The sequence below is a fragment of the Ceratotherium simum genome, chromosome 32 (assembly GCF_057802395.1).
Source record: "Ceratotherium simum simum isolate JZ-2026a chromosome 32, ASM5780239v1, whole genome shotgun sequence".
Classification (NCBI taxonomy): Eukaryota; Metazoa; Chordata; class Mammalia; order Perissodactyla; family Rhinocerotidae; genus Ceratotherium; species Ceratotherium simum.
The window spans coordinates 10,249,162-10,263,554 of NC_141931.1; the positions used below are offsets into that span (position 1 = coordinate 10,249,162).

The 14,393-nt window shown below is 39.4% G+C and overlaps 1 protein-coding gene across 1 annotated transcript in view; it reads right to left on the minus strand.

Annotated features, from left to right (window-relative positions):
• The window catches only part of GPR158 (G protein-coupled receptor 158), a 385,607-nt gene that overhangs the window by 168,475 nt on the left and 202,739 nt on the right, over window positions 1-14,393 (minus strand). The gene's annotated exons all lie outside the window — the stretch shown is intronic.

Sequence of the window (14,393 nt, forward strand, 5' to 3'; positions counted from 1 at the left end):
GGGGCACTTTTCTCCTGCTCCTCCTTCGTTTTTGATAAAAAACATACATCTTTCTTAATCTCTTAGACTGATATTTCCTTGAAATAAATTATAGAAATATCCAACTGATAGATCAAAATGTATGCACATTTTTATGACTTGTGGTACATATTGTCAAAATGGACCCCAGAAAGTTTTCTTCCTATGTTTTATGGAAGAAAAATACTGAGTTTCTGATTTAGAAAAGAATGAGTTGAAGGGGGTAGGGTGGATTGAGGCAGAAGTTACATATTTCAGGTCTTCATAGTATAAACAGTACACAGAAATATCACTGTAGCATTAAGGGTTTTGCTGATTAAGAGTCTTAAGTGCCAGTAGTATAAAATTGTGTTTTCACAACAGCAAAAACATAACATTTGGACATTTGAGTATCTGGATAGAAATCATGCCTAGCCTTTAAGGCCAGTTAAATCTTAAAGCTCTTACCTCTGACCTACCTTACTAATATTGGACAGTGAGTTGTATTTTACTCAAGACTGCCCTCATTTGTTGCTTGTGGGTATTGCAATGTGCTCTGGGAAGACGTGAGTCTCTCCTGAAAGCTTAGAATCCTCACTTATATTACTCACTTCTTTTTCTCCAGTTCCTAAAACAATGTCTGGCACAAAGTCAGTGCTCAGTAATATTTTTTGACAGATGGATTTTCAGACATACAAATCAATCCACAAACCAGTCAATCAGAGGTCCCTTCCTGGAGGTGTTGTGGCCCTCAGTGATAGAAACTGGTTCTGGCAGAGGAAGATAGAGCTTGGACCTTCTTCTCAAGGCCAGCCCCACCCCAGGTGCCTATATGTCACTACCCCTCCTCCTTCCTTTCCACAGGCATGTGAGAAAAAGGTGAGTCACAGACAACGCACAGAACTCAGCTGGAAGTGACAAAGAATCGAGTCGGACATCAAGAGTTCAGCATTAGCTCTAGGTACAAATAACGCTCATCTGAAATCATGATTAGGATAAACATCTCCCTCCTTTCCATGCACATGTTTACTTTTTCATTAGAACTGAAGGGAACTTGTTCATCAATCAATGTTTGGTGTCAAAATGCTGCAATGAGCTAACCATGGGAAGATATACTCATTTGTTATTTCATCCATTTAGGATGATAAAGTGATGTGTCTCTAGTATTCAGCTTGATAAAATCACATCTGAAAATTAAGTGGAAAAAGGCACATGCACATGAGTAGCTCCAACACATTCAGGAGATTTCTGTGCATATTTGGTTCAATATTTATAACATCCACAAGGAGAGACCAGTCAGCAGACTGTGGTTATACTTAGACTGCTGTCCAAAACATTCCTAGTGTTAAGACATGAATGTATATTTGTGCATCCTAAAATCAGGTTTAGCTAATATATTTCCATATATTTACATCATGAATGGCTAGCTGTAAAAATAAATTCAAAATGAAGTCCAGTGCAAAAATTTAAAAATTTATATTCCCTTACTATAGAGTCAGAGTTCAATCCTTCCCTCTATTTCTATATGCTTACCTCCACATCTTATATTCATTTTTCTATTGTCTCCCAGATTTTTATTTCTTTTTCTTCCTTTCTTTTTTTTTTTTATGTGAGGAAGATTGGCCCTGAACTAACATCTGTGCCAATCTTCCTCTACTTTATATGTGGGATGCTACCATAGCGTGGCTTGATGAGCAGTGTGTAGGTCTGCATCTAGGATGTGAACCTGCGAACCCCGGGTTGCAAAAGCAGAATGCACAAACTTAACCAATATGCCACTGGGCCAGCCCCCTAGATTTTTATTTCTTTTTTTCTTTTTTTTTTCTGAGGAAGGTTAGCCCTGAGCTAACATCCATTGCCAATCCTCCTCTTTTTGCTGAGGAAGATTGGCCCTGGGCTATCTTCCTCATGCCCACCTTCCTCTACTTTATATGGGATGAAGCCACAGCATGGCTTGACAAGTGGTGTGTCAGTATGCACCCGGAATCCGAACCTTAACCCCCGGGCCACTGAAGCGGAACGCGCACACTTAACCACTACACCACCGGGCTGGTCCTGATTTTTATTGCTTATAAGTGACTTTAGTGACATTTTTTCTTTGAACAAAAATATCACCTTAAATAGATCTTGGAAAGATTATGATATGAATTATAAAATTATTAAACACAAATGGATTTTTTGCCTATAGATAATTTATTCATTCCCTCCCCAAAACACCCAATAAATACTAGAAACAAAAGGACTAAATTTTCCATATTCACATTAATATAATAATCACCATAATTTTGGAGATATGATATGTTATCTCATTTACTCCTCACAATTACCAAGGGGATAGATTTCATTACTCCTCCTTTATGAAGAAGGGAAGAGAGTCTTGGAATGTATGAGAAACTTGCCCAAGTCTCCTGCTAGTAAGTGGAGACAAGATTCAAACCCATCTGTCTGACTCAGAGGCCAGCCTAATACAGACAGCCCACCAGATTATAAATTGCTCCAAGTCAATTATTTGGAATTGCGAACAATTTCCTCTACAAAAAAACATTATGGGCTACTGTGAACACTGTAATGAATGTTGGGTGGGAAACTAACTGAAGTGTATAGTTTTCTATTACTGCTGCAGCAAATTACCACAAACTTGGCATCTTAAAAACAACACAAATTTATATTGCTTCTTATATGAAATATAATGTAGCTATATTTATTCTTGTATTTCTGTAGCTCAGGAGTCTGACATGGGTCTCTCTGAGCTAAAATCAAGGTGTCTCAGGGCTGCATGTTTTTCTGGAGGATCTCGGGGAAAGTCCATTTCCTCACCTCGCCAGCCTCTTGAGCCCACCTACATTCCTTAGCTCATAGACCCATTCATCCATCTTCAAGCCAGCAATGTAGCATTTCTCTGTCGCTTCTCATGTCCTCACTTCTGTCGCCAACCACAGCCTGGAAAGGTTCTCTGCTTTTCAGGACTCATGCGATTAGACTGGGCCCACCTGGCTAATCCAGGATAATCTCCCCATCTTAAGGTTGCTAATTTAATCACATCTTCAAAGTCCTTATTTGCCATATGAGCCATATGAGGTACATATTCACAGGCTGTGAAAATTAGGACATGTACATCTTTGGGGGAGGCACTATTCTGCCTACCACTATGTGCTAATATGTCAGTGATTGATGGTCAACTTTCCCTGCCAGAGGTTTTTTAATATTTGGGGAATACGATTGTCAACATAACTGAATCTCTAATTAGCAGTCTAATAATATAAAAAAATAAAAATAATAAAATAAGGAAAAAATCTAATAAAGTAAAATTTCAGCTAGTAGGAGTAAAGAAAGATTTTTGGAGGAATGAGTATTATATCTCAGAGCAGGGCCCATTTTAAGGACCAACTGAACTAAAAAATCTGGGACTTGGAAATATGCTTCTCTGCTGGGAAGTGGAGCAGATACTAGATAAAAGGGATGAAAATAGGCAAAATATTTGAGGACAGCAGTAAGCAGAATAAACACAAGCTTCCAAATCATAATCATAAAAGTAATATTTATGATCATTTAATACATGCCAACTACTACAATTAGAACTTTACATTCATTACCTCATTTAATCCTTATAAGAATTCTATAAAGCAGGTGATATTATCCCAATTTTATATGACATAAATGAAGTTTAGGGAAGTTAAATAATTCAGCACAGTGTAAGTAAGTGGTAGTCAAAATTCAAGCCTAAGTAAGACTTATTCCAACGACAATGCTCTTATCGTGTTAAACAATGTTGTAGAAATTCAGGTCTGAGATTAGCAACCAGGGAAGTCCAACATGGTGTGGAGTGTGCCCCAATACTTGAAAAGAACACAGTCAAAGATAAATAGCATAAATGCAATAGCCAACAGTCCAAGAAAATTGGCGACACTGAGAGCTCTTTCATTGGCAACTAACCCCATCTGCCAGACACATTTAGAGTCTGGACTCCAATCTCTACAAACAGGACTAATACAAGAAGATATGAAAATTGAAAATTAGGCAAGTGACTGAGACAAAAACATAAGCCTAGGCAGTTAGATAGGGAATTTAACTACTACAAGTGGAGTAAACTGATTAGGAGTAGGTTTCTACAATACAGCAAAAGTAAACCAGACCACAAGGCTTAAGTAAGACCAATAGCAAAAGTGATGATGCTGATTATGAGAATGTGATGTTCAACCTCTTTTCATCTGTTCCAAGTTTGGGATTGGTACTAGAGCCTGACACTAGACTTAGTCTGCAGAAAGACAACTACCTCCAGCTCTCCCGCCATGAAACAGAGGAGGGAGAGGGAGCGTGAGACCGAGGCACAACAAAAACGATGCTCATCCCAGAGATATGTTAGCCTTGCTCAATAGTTTGCTTCAAGCTCAGCATCCCTATATTGCACCTGCTTTCAAAGAGCTTCCTTTCTTTTTCTCTCAAGACTACACATTAAAAAAAATCTCTACGTTTTGGCCTTTTTTTTCCCCCAGTGTCAACAGGCCAAAGTTGGCAAAGCAGAGATTGTCATTTTTAGGTATGGGTCATTTGTAAGTTGGGTTTATCTGGAAACATACACGAGCTGAAATCAATCCAAAAGACAGGAGAAGTAAGACTGAAAGGTGGTAATGTGTCCACGTCAAAGAGAAAAGAGGTTTCACAGAAGACAGAATTCATACTAAAATAGATGGATTTGAAAAGGATGAACTTGTCATAAGCTTGTATTTCATCAACCTGGAAGTGAACAACCTGGATTTGAAGAGACAGTTATATCTCAGTACTTGGTTATTCTGAAATTCTGCTACTATCCAGATGTCAGATCTTATTAGCTCACATATGACCACCAATTTCAAAAGAGATGCCAGGAACACAGTCTCTGGGATGCCAGCACAATTTTAAATCATGTCATTTGAACATATTCTTGTTGGTCTTTACAAGCCCTTTTTTTACTGTGGGCCTAGGTCTAAATAAAGATTTTAAATCACTTCACATATTAACAGGATTTTTAACAGTCACATTAACATTTTCTGTAAGAGATCAACACCACATCTTAGCTCTTCTCTCCAAATGGGATACAAGGCTACAATAGAGATGTGAGAATATCAGGTGTTTTTCTTGATTTATAGCTATAAATTAAGTGAATTTTATCTTTGAGGTGCAGCTTTTTCTGTTTTCTATATCCCATTTTCCCTATTAGGCAACTAATTTCCTCCCACTGCCTCTAACTCCCAAGTATTCTTCCTCATGCCCTTCTCAACGCCACACTGGTTGTTGCAGACTTTTGCTGCCCCATCTTCCTTCTGATCCATGTAGAATTCATTCTCCAAAACTTTTAGTTTAAAAAATTGGTTATCCTGGGGGCGGAGTCAAGATGGCGGCGTAGGCAGACTCTGAACTCACCTCCTCCCGTGGACACAGCCAATTTACAACTACTCGTGGAAAAATTACCCCTGAGACAGAACTGAAAACTGGATGAGAGGAACTCCTGCAGCAACGGACAATCCTAACTGGGGTAGAAGAGGCAGAGACTCCCTTCTGGAGAGGAAAAACGCCGCCTTCACAAGCCGCCAGCGTCACGGCCGCCGGGAGCAGCTCACAGGTACGCAGCCTCCCTGGAGACGCGGGGCCCTGAGCCGGGGAGCGCCCCCGCTGTGGGCATTTTGTGGACCCAGCACAATCGAGACCAGTGGCATAATATCTGACTTTGCTGCTACTAAGGCATTGAGTAGCACCCCCAGAAAACCCGGTTCACAAAGAAACTAAAACTGGCTCTTAAAGGGCCAGGGCACAAACTCACCCGTTCCAGAAAGCATCCTCAAATCACCAGAAAGAAAGGTGCACAGTGCTTCGGTGACAAGAGACTCACCTAATAGGCCCTGAGTGCATCTCGGTGAGGGGTGAGACCTCTCCGGGGACTGGGACATTGGCGGCGGCCATTGTTGTGGCCTGGTGTGAGCGTGCTGACACAGACGCCATTGGAGTTCTCCCTGAGACCTGCTAGCCCAGGGTCTGCTCCACCAGCTAGAGCACCGATTTAATCCAGCTCAGCCAGGGCAGGCAGCCCACCCTAGAGACTGGCCCCACCCAACAACAAGCCCTCAGGCAACGTGTGGGCCTGCATAGATTGGTGACTGGATGCTCTGCAGCCTGGCAACTGAGCTGACTTGAGCTGGGCAGGGTGTGCACAAGGAGCGGGTGGAGAGTGTGGGGTGGTGGCGGAGTGTGTGGGGCTCCCGCCTTGGAGAGACTGGGTCCGCTTGGGGAGGTCGGGGCGCTCACATGGGGCAGGACTGTGTTGACTGTGTGTGTGGACCTGTGGGCAACAGGGCTTGTCAGCTGCAGAAGACTTGTGCTTCTCAAAGACCCACATAGGAGGTTTGCCCCACGTTCCAAAGCCTGAAACAATTGGGTGCTCCTGTGCCTGAGGGCAGCCCCGCCCAGCTGCAATCCTCAGAGAGTTGACAAGAGACCTAATAGGCTAGAGGTTTACAGCAATTGTAAGGCCCTGAGCCTAACAACCTGCCACACTGGGGGCCTACTCACTTAAAAGAAATACTGCAACACAAATGTGGTATTAGAACTTACAGCCAACTGTGCTGGGGCTCCCCACACCTGATAAAGAGACTGAAGGGCCCACAACAACTACAAGCAGCTGAGCATTACAACAGCTGGCCAGGAGCATAACTCAGCCTCCCTGGGCGCCTATAGGGAGAGCTAACAGGCCACAATAGAAGGACACACGTAGCCCACATAGGGGCCACCCCTGGAACATTGAGAACTGAGGGAAGCATACTGGAAGCCTCCTAAGGCATCACTTACATAAGGTCACCTATCAAAGAGCAGGAGACGTAGCTGACCTACCTAATACGTAGACACAAGCACAGGGAAAGAGGCAAAATGAGGAGGCAAAAGAATACATTCCAAGTAAGGGAACAGGACAAAACCCCAGAAAAGGAACTAAGTGAAACAGAAATGAGCAATCTACCCGACAGAGAGTTCAAACTAAGAGTGTTAAGGATGCTCACTGATCTGGGGAGAAGAATAGATGAACTCAGTGAGAATGTCAACAAAGAAATGGAAGATATAAAAAAGAACCAATCAGAAATGAAGAATACAATACTGGAAATGAAAAATTCACTAGAGGGACTCAAAAGCAGAGTAGAGGATACAGAAGAACGGATCTGTGAGCTGGAAGAAAGACTAGAAGAAATTACCCAAGGTGAACAGGTAAAAGAGAAAAGAATTCAAAAGACTGAGGACAGTCTAAGGGACCTCTGGGACAACATCAAGCGCACTAACATCCGTGTTATAGGTGTCCCAGAAGGAGAAGAGCGAGACAAGGGGGCAGAGAATTTATTTCAAGAAATAATAGATGAAAACTTCCCTAACCTAAGGAAGGAAACAGACATCCAGGTACAGGAGGCACAGAGAGCCCCAAACAAGATAAACCCAAAGAGGCCCACACCAAGACACATCATAATCAAAATGTCCAGAATTAAAGATAAAGAGAGAATCCTAAAAGCCGCAAGAGAATGTCAAGTTACTTACAAAGGAAACCCCATAAGGCTATCAGCTGACTTCTCAGCAGAAACCTTACAGGCTAGAAGAGAAAGGCACGATATATTTAAAGTGCTAAAAGGAAAAAACTTACAGCCAAGAATACTCTACCCAGCAAGGTTATCGTTCAAAATGGAAGGAGAGATCAAAATTTTCCCAGATAAGCAAAAATTAAAGGAGTTTGTCACCAAGAAACCAGTGTTACAAGAAATGTTAAAGGGACTGATTTAAGGGGAAAAGAGAAGACCACAAATAGGAAAAATTATCTATTTCCACGATTAGAACGTAATGGACACAAATGCACAAAAAAGAGGTTAGATATGATATAAAAAACATAAAAGGAGGGAGGAGGGGAGTTAAAGAGTACAGCTTTCAGACAGAGGTCAAACTAAAGTGACCATCAATTCTGTATAGAAGAAGTAAAGAACAGAGAAGGACTACTAAACACTGAGGGAAAAAAAAAAAAAAGTTAAAAAATGGCAGTAAGTACATACTTATCAATAGCTACTTTAAACGTCAATGGACTAAATGCTCCAATTAAAAGGCATAGGGTGGCTGACTGGATAAAAAAACAAGACCCATATATATGCTGCATACAAGAGACACACTTCAGACCTAAAGACACTCACAAACTGAAAGTGAAGGGATGGAAAAAGATACTCCACGCAAATGGCAATGAAAAGAAAGCTGGGGTAGCAGTACTCATATCAGACAAAATAGACTTTAAAACAAAAACTGTAAAAAGAGACAAAGAAGGGCATTACATAATGATCAAGGGAAAAATCCAACAAGAGGATATAACACTTGTAAATATCTACGCACCCAATGTAGGTGCACCTAAATATATAAAGCAATTATTAACAGACATAAAAACAGAAATAGACAGTAACACAATAATAGTAGGGGACTTTAACACTCCACTTACACCAATGGATAGATCATCCAAACAGAAGATCAATAAGGAAACATTGGCCTTAAACGACACACTAGAACAGATGGACCTAGGAGATATATACAGAGCATTCCATCCAAAAACCGAAGAATACACGTTCTTTTCAAATGCACATGGGACATTCTCCAGGATTGATCACATATTAGGCCACAAAACAAGTCTCCATAAATTTAAGAAGATTGAAATAATACCAAGCATCTTTTCTGACCACAACGGTATGAAACTAGAAATCAACTATAGGAAGAAAATCAGAAAAGCCACAAATACGTGGAGATTAAACAAAATGCTACTGAACAACGACTGGGTTAACGAAGAAATCAAAGAAGAAATCAAAAAATACCTGGAGACAAATGAAAATGAAAATAAGTCATGCCAGAATTTATGGGATACAGCAAAAGCGGTTCTAAGAGGGAAGTTTATAGCGATACAGGCCTATCTCAACAAACAAGAAAAATCTCAAATAAACAATCTAACAATGCACCTAAAGGAACTGGAAAAAGAAGAACAAACAAAGCCCAAAATCAGTAGAAGAAGGGAAATAATAAAAATCAGAGCAGAAATAAATGAAATGGAGACCAAAAAAACAATAGAAAAAATTAATAAAACCAAGAGGTGGTTCTTTGAAAAGATCAACAAAATAGACAAACCTTTAGCTAGACTCACCAAGAAAAAAAGAGAGAAGGCACAAATAAGTAAAATCAGAAATGAAAGAGGAGAGGTTACAACAGACACCTCAGAAATACAAAAGATTATAAGAGAATACTATGAAAAACTATATGCCAACCAATTCGACAATCTGGAAGAAATGGACAAATTCTTAGAATCATACAACCTTCCAAAACTGGATCAAGAAGAAGTAGAGAATTTGAATAGACCAATCACCAGTAAGGAGATCGAAACAGTAATCAAAAACCTCCCCAAAAATAAAAGTCCAGGACCAGACGGCTTCCCTGGTGAATTCTACCAAACATTCAAAGAAGACTTAATACCTATCCTTCTCAAACTCTTCCAAATTTGAGGAGGGGGGGAAGCTCCCTAACTCATTCTACGAAGCCGACATTACCCTGATACCAAAACCAGACAAGGACAACACAAAAAAAGAAAATTACAGGCCAATATCACTGATGAACATCGATGCGAAAATTCTCAACAAAATACTAGCAAATCGCATACAACAATACGTTAAAAAGATTATACACCATGATCAAGTGGGATTTATTCCAGGTATGCAGGGATGGTTTAACATTCGCAAATCAATCAACGTAATACACCACATTAATAAAATGAAGAACAAAAATCACATGATCATCTCAATAGACGCAGAGAAAGCATTTGACAAGATCCAGCATCCATTTATGATAAAAACTCTGAATAAAATGGGTATAGAAGGAAAGTATCTCAACATAATAAAGACCATATATGAGAAACCCACAGCTAATATCATCCTCAATGGTGAAAAACTGAAACCTATCCCTCTAAGAACAGGAACCAGACAAGGATGCCCACTGTCACCACTCCTATTTAACATAGTATTGGAAGTCCTAGCCAGAGCAATCAGGCAAGAGAAAGAAATAAAAGGGATCCAAATTGGAAAGGAAGAAGTGAAACTGTCACTATTTGCAGATGACATGATTTTACATATAGAAAACCCTAAAGAATCCACCAGAAAACTTTTAGAAGTAATAAACAAATATGGTAAAGTTGCAGGATACAAAATCAACATACAAAAATCAGTTGCATTTCTGTACACCAACAACGAAGTAGCAGAAAGAGAAATTAAGAATACCATCCCATTTACAATTGCAACAAAAAGAATTAAATACCTAGGAATAAACTTAACCAAAGAGGTGAAAGAGCTGTACAATCGAAAACTATAAAACATTTCTGAAAGAAATTGAAGAAGACACAAAGAAATGGAAAGATATTCCGTGCTCTTGGATTGGAAGAATTAACATAGTTAAGATGTCCATACTTCCTAAAGCCATCTATAGATTCAATGCAATCCCTATCAAAGTTCCAACAACATTTTTCACAGAAATAGAACAAAGAATCCTAAAATTTATATGGAACAGCAGAAGACCCCGAATAGCTAAAGGAATCCTGAGAAAAAAGAACAAAGCTGGAGGTATCACACTCCCTGATTTCAAAATTTACTACAAAGCTATAGTAACCAAAACAGCATGGTACTGGCACAAAAACAGACACACAGATCAATGGAATAGAATCGAAAGCCCAGAAATAAACCCACACATCTATGGACAGCTAATCTTTGACAAAGGAGCCAAGAACATAGATTGGGGAAAAGAAAGTCTCTTCAACAAATGGTGTTGGGAAAACTGGATAGCCATATGCAAAAAAATGAAAGTAGACCCTTACCTTACACCATACACAAAAATTAACTCCAAATGGATTAAAGACTTGAATGTAAGACCTGAAACTGTGAAAGTTCTAGAAGAAAACATAGGCAGTACGCTCTTCGACATCGGTCTTAGTAACATCTTTTCAAACACCACATCTGACCGGGCAAGAGAAACAATAGAAAAAATAAACAAATGGGACTACATCAAACTAAAAAGCTTCTGCACAGCAAAGGAAACCATCAACAAAACGAAAAGACAACCTAACCATGGGAGAAGATATTTGCAAACCATACATCTGATAAGGGCTTAATCTCCAAAATATATAAAGAACTCATGCATCTCAACAACAAAAAAACTACCAACCCAATTAAAAAATGGGCAAAAGACCTGAACAGACATTTCTCCAAAGAAGATATACAGATGGCCAACAGACACATGAAAAGATGTTCAAAATCACTAACTATCAGGGAAATGCAAATCAAAACTACAATGAGATATCACCTCACGCCCGTCAGAATGGCTATAATTAAGAAGACAGGAAACAACATGTGTTGGAGAGGATGTGGAGAGAAGGGAACTCTCATACACTGCTGGTGGGAGTGCAAACTGGTGCAGCCACTATGGAAAACAGTATGGAGATTCCTCAAAAAATCAACGATAGAACTACCATATGATCCAGCTATTCCACTGTTGGGTATTTATCCAAAGAACTTGAAAACACCAATTTGTAAAGGTACATGCACCCCTGTGTTCATTGCAGCCTTATTCACGATAGCCAAGACTTGGAAGCAACCTAAGTGCCCATCAAGGGACGAATGGATAAAGAAGCTGTGGTATATATACACAATGGAATACTACTCAGCCATAAGAAACGACGAAATCCAGCCATTTGTGACAACATGGATGGACATTGAGGGTATAATGCAAAGTGAAATAAGTCAGAGGGAGAAGGTCAAATACCGTATGATTTCCTTCATTAAGTAGTGGATAATAACAACAATAAACAAACACATAGGGACAGAGATTGGATTGGTGGTTACCAGAGGGGAAGGGGGGAGGGAGGAGGGTGAAAGGGATAATTTGGTACATGTGTGTGGTGATGGGTTGTAATTAGTATTTTGGTGGTGAACATGATGTAGTCCATGCAGAAATAGAAGTACAATGATGTACACCTGAAATTTTTACAATGTTATAAACCAACGTTACCGCAATAAACAAAAAATTAAAAAAAAAAAAATTGGTTATCCTAATATGATAAAATACGAGAGACAAAGTGCTAATGACCAATGGCGCTTAAGGATTATCTCTTTACCTATATCACTGATATTTGTTTACGTGTGTGTGTGTGTATTTAGTTTATTCATTCATTCATTCATTCATTCATATATTTAACTACATCTATGAGCACATTATATGCCATGTACTGTGCTAGCAGTTTTACACATGTTATCTCATTTTGGGGGTCTTCAATGCCTTCTTTACCTTTGGCCCTAAGGCTACATGTGATCATTCCTTACTTCATGGATACCTTCTCAAGAACACAGGAAAAAACTCCCCATATGAATTGCCTGGATACTATGATTAAAATATTTAATATATTAAAACAGAGATATGTACTTTGTATTCTAATAATAAACCAAAAATATAAAAAATATTTGGATAGTCCTTGGTAGATGACCCTGGTGAACTATAACTCATATTCCTGGTCAGATTGTTGGATTCTTTCTTTAGGACGGGAGTGAATAATGTTGGATTTTCATGTAAACTGACAAGGCCATCAGGAAAGATATTTTTGGTCAAAGAGCACTTTATTGACTTCGAATTAGAACATGTAGCTAGATTTCTGCTCCGGCATTGAGGAAGGTCGGTTCTGGTTAAGTATGTGCTGATGTCAAGCTGAATCACAGCCATGCCCAAATATAGATCATCTTTCTGAAAACTGTGGCCTTTTTCCCATGGCTGCAGTGTGTACAACATAGGAGTCAGACTTATCTGGAGAAGCAGCCTTTTCTTAGAGAGAGTAGGTCCAGTGAAAAACATTGGCTTTTAAAATAAGGAAGAAAGTAGGAGTGTGCAAATTAAATAAAGATAAGTTGTTAAAGGTTAACTAGTTTCTCCTGGTGGTGTTATAAGCAAATGGCACAGTCATTCTCCGGTTGTACAATATTTAGATATTTTATTTCAGTCACATAGTGGGAGCTGAGAACAAATGTGGGTAAACCAGATACAAAATACCTTCACAGAACATAAACTAAAACCTATTCCCTTGATCCTTCAGCGTTGAATCATATGTTATGCTTGGACCATAAATGTGAAGAATGCCAAAGAAGCTCTGGGATTGCTGTGGTTTGGAACACACAAGGAAAAGCATACTCATCCTGAAAATATGTTATCATCATTGCTATTGTATTAGTATTCTATTGCTGCATAAGAAATTGCTGGAGACTTAGGGCTTAAAACACCTACTTATTATTTCCTAGTTTCTGTTAATCAGAAGTCTGGACACAGTGAAACTGGGTTCTCTGCTCAGGGTCTCACTAGACTCAAATCAGCGTTTGGGCCAGGCTGTATTCTCATCTGGAGCTCAGAGTCCTTTTCCAAGTGTCTTCAGGCTGTTGGAAGAATTTAGTTCCTCGCAGTTGTAAAACTCGGGTCCCTGTTTTCTTGCTGGCTGCTTTTAGCTCTTAGCTCTTAGAGGCCACTCTCAGGTCCCAGCCACATGGCCCTCTTACAACAAGTAGTTTATTTCTTCAAAGCCAGCACTAGAATCTCTTTCCAGTCTGCTACTATGGGAAGGAATCTTGTTTAATGCAATGTAATCATATGAATGACTATACCATCATCTTTGCTACATAACATAGCCTAAACAAGTGAGTGACTACCCCATGGGATTGACAGGTCCCACCCACACTTAAGGGGAGGAGACTGTACAGTGCATGAGAGAGCAGAATCTTGAGACCATCTTAGAATTCTGCCTACAACAAATACTCAGAACAAGGGCTGAACTCTGTGAACTATATGACTGAGAAGAGAGCAAAATGTTACTTACCACGAGAACCTAAAAGCTAAATGTAAACAGTCTCCAGACCAACAATAGTGTTTTCTAAGAAAAAAACAAAAAAATCTATAAATGTCTACCAAAATTTCCAGAGGAAGACACTCAGGTCTCAATCTCAATGTACCCTTTGAACTATGCCTAGTAGAGATGCAAATTCCTATAGAGACCAATAACAATGCTGGCAAAGATTTATGGGTGACTATCTAAAAGATACCTGTACCTTATTTTTAGCAACCCCAAATCCTAACTTCCCATGAAGCTACTCCATTTTACCACTACACTCCTTCTTAGTTATTATATTCAATAGCTAGCTACCAGCCAGTGTGGCCACATTGCATTCTCTAGAGATAGAGTAAAAAAATCAATATTCAAATTGTAACATTGACTTTTTCTGGAGTAGGAATAAAATAACCTGATGACCATATTTTAAAGTAACGCCCTGTATAATCACCTCCCTTGAATGTAGGTG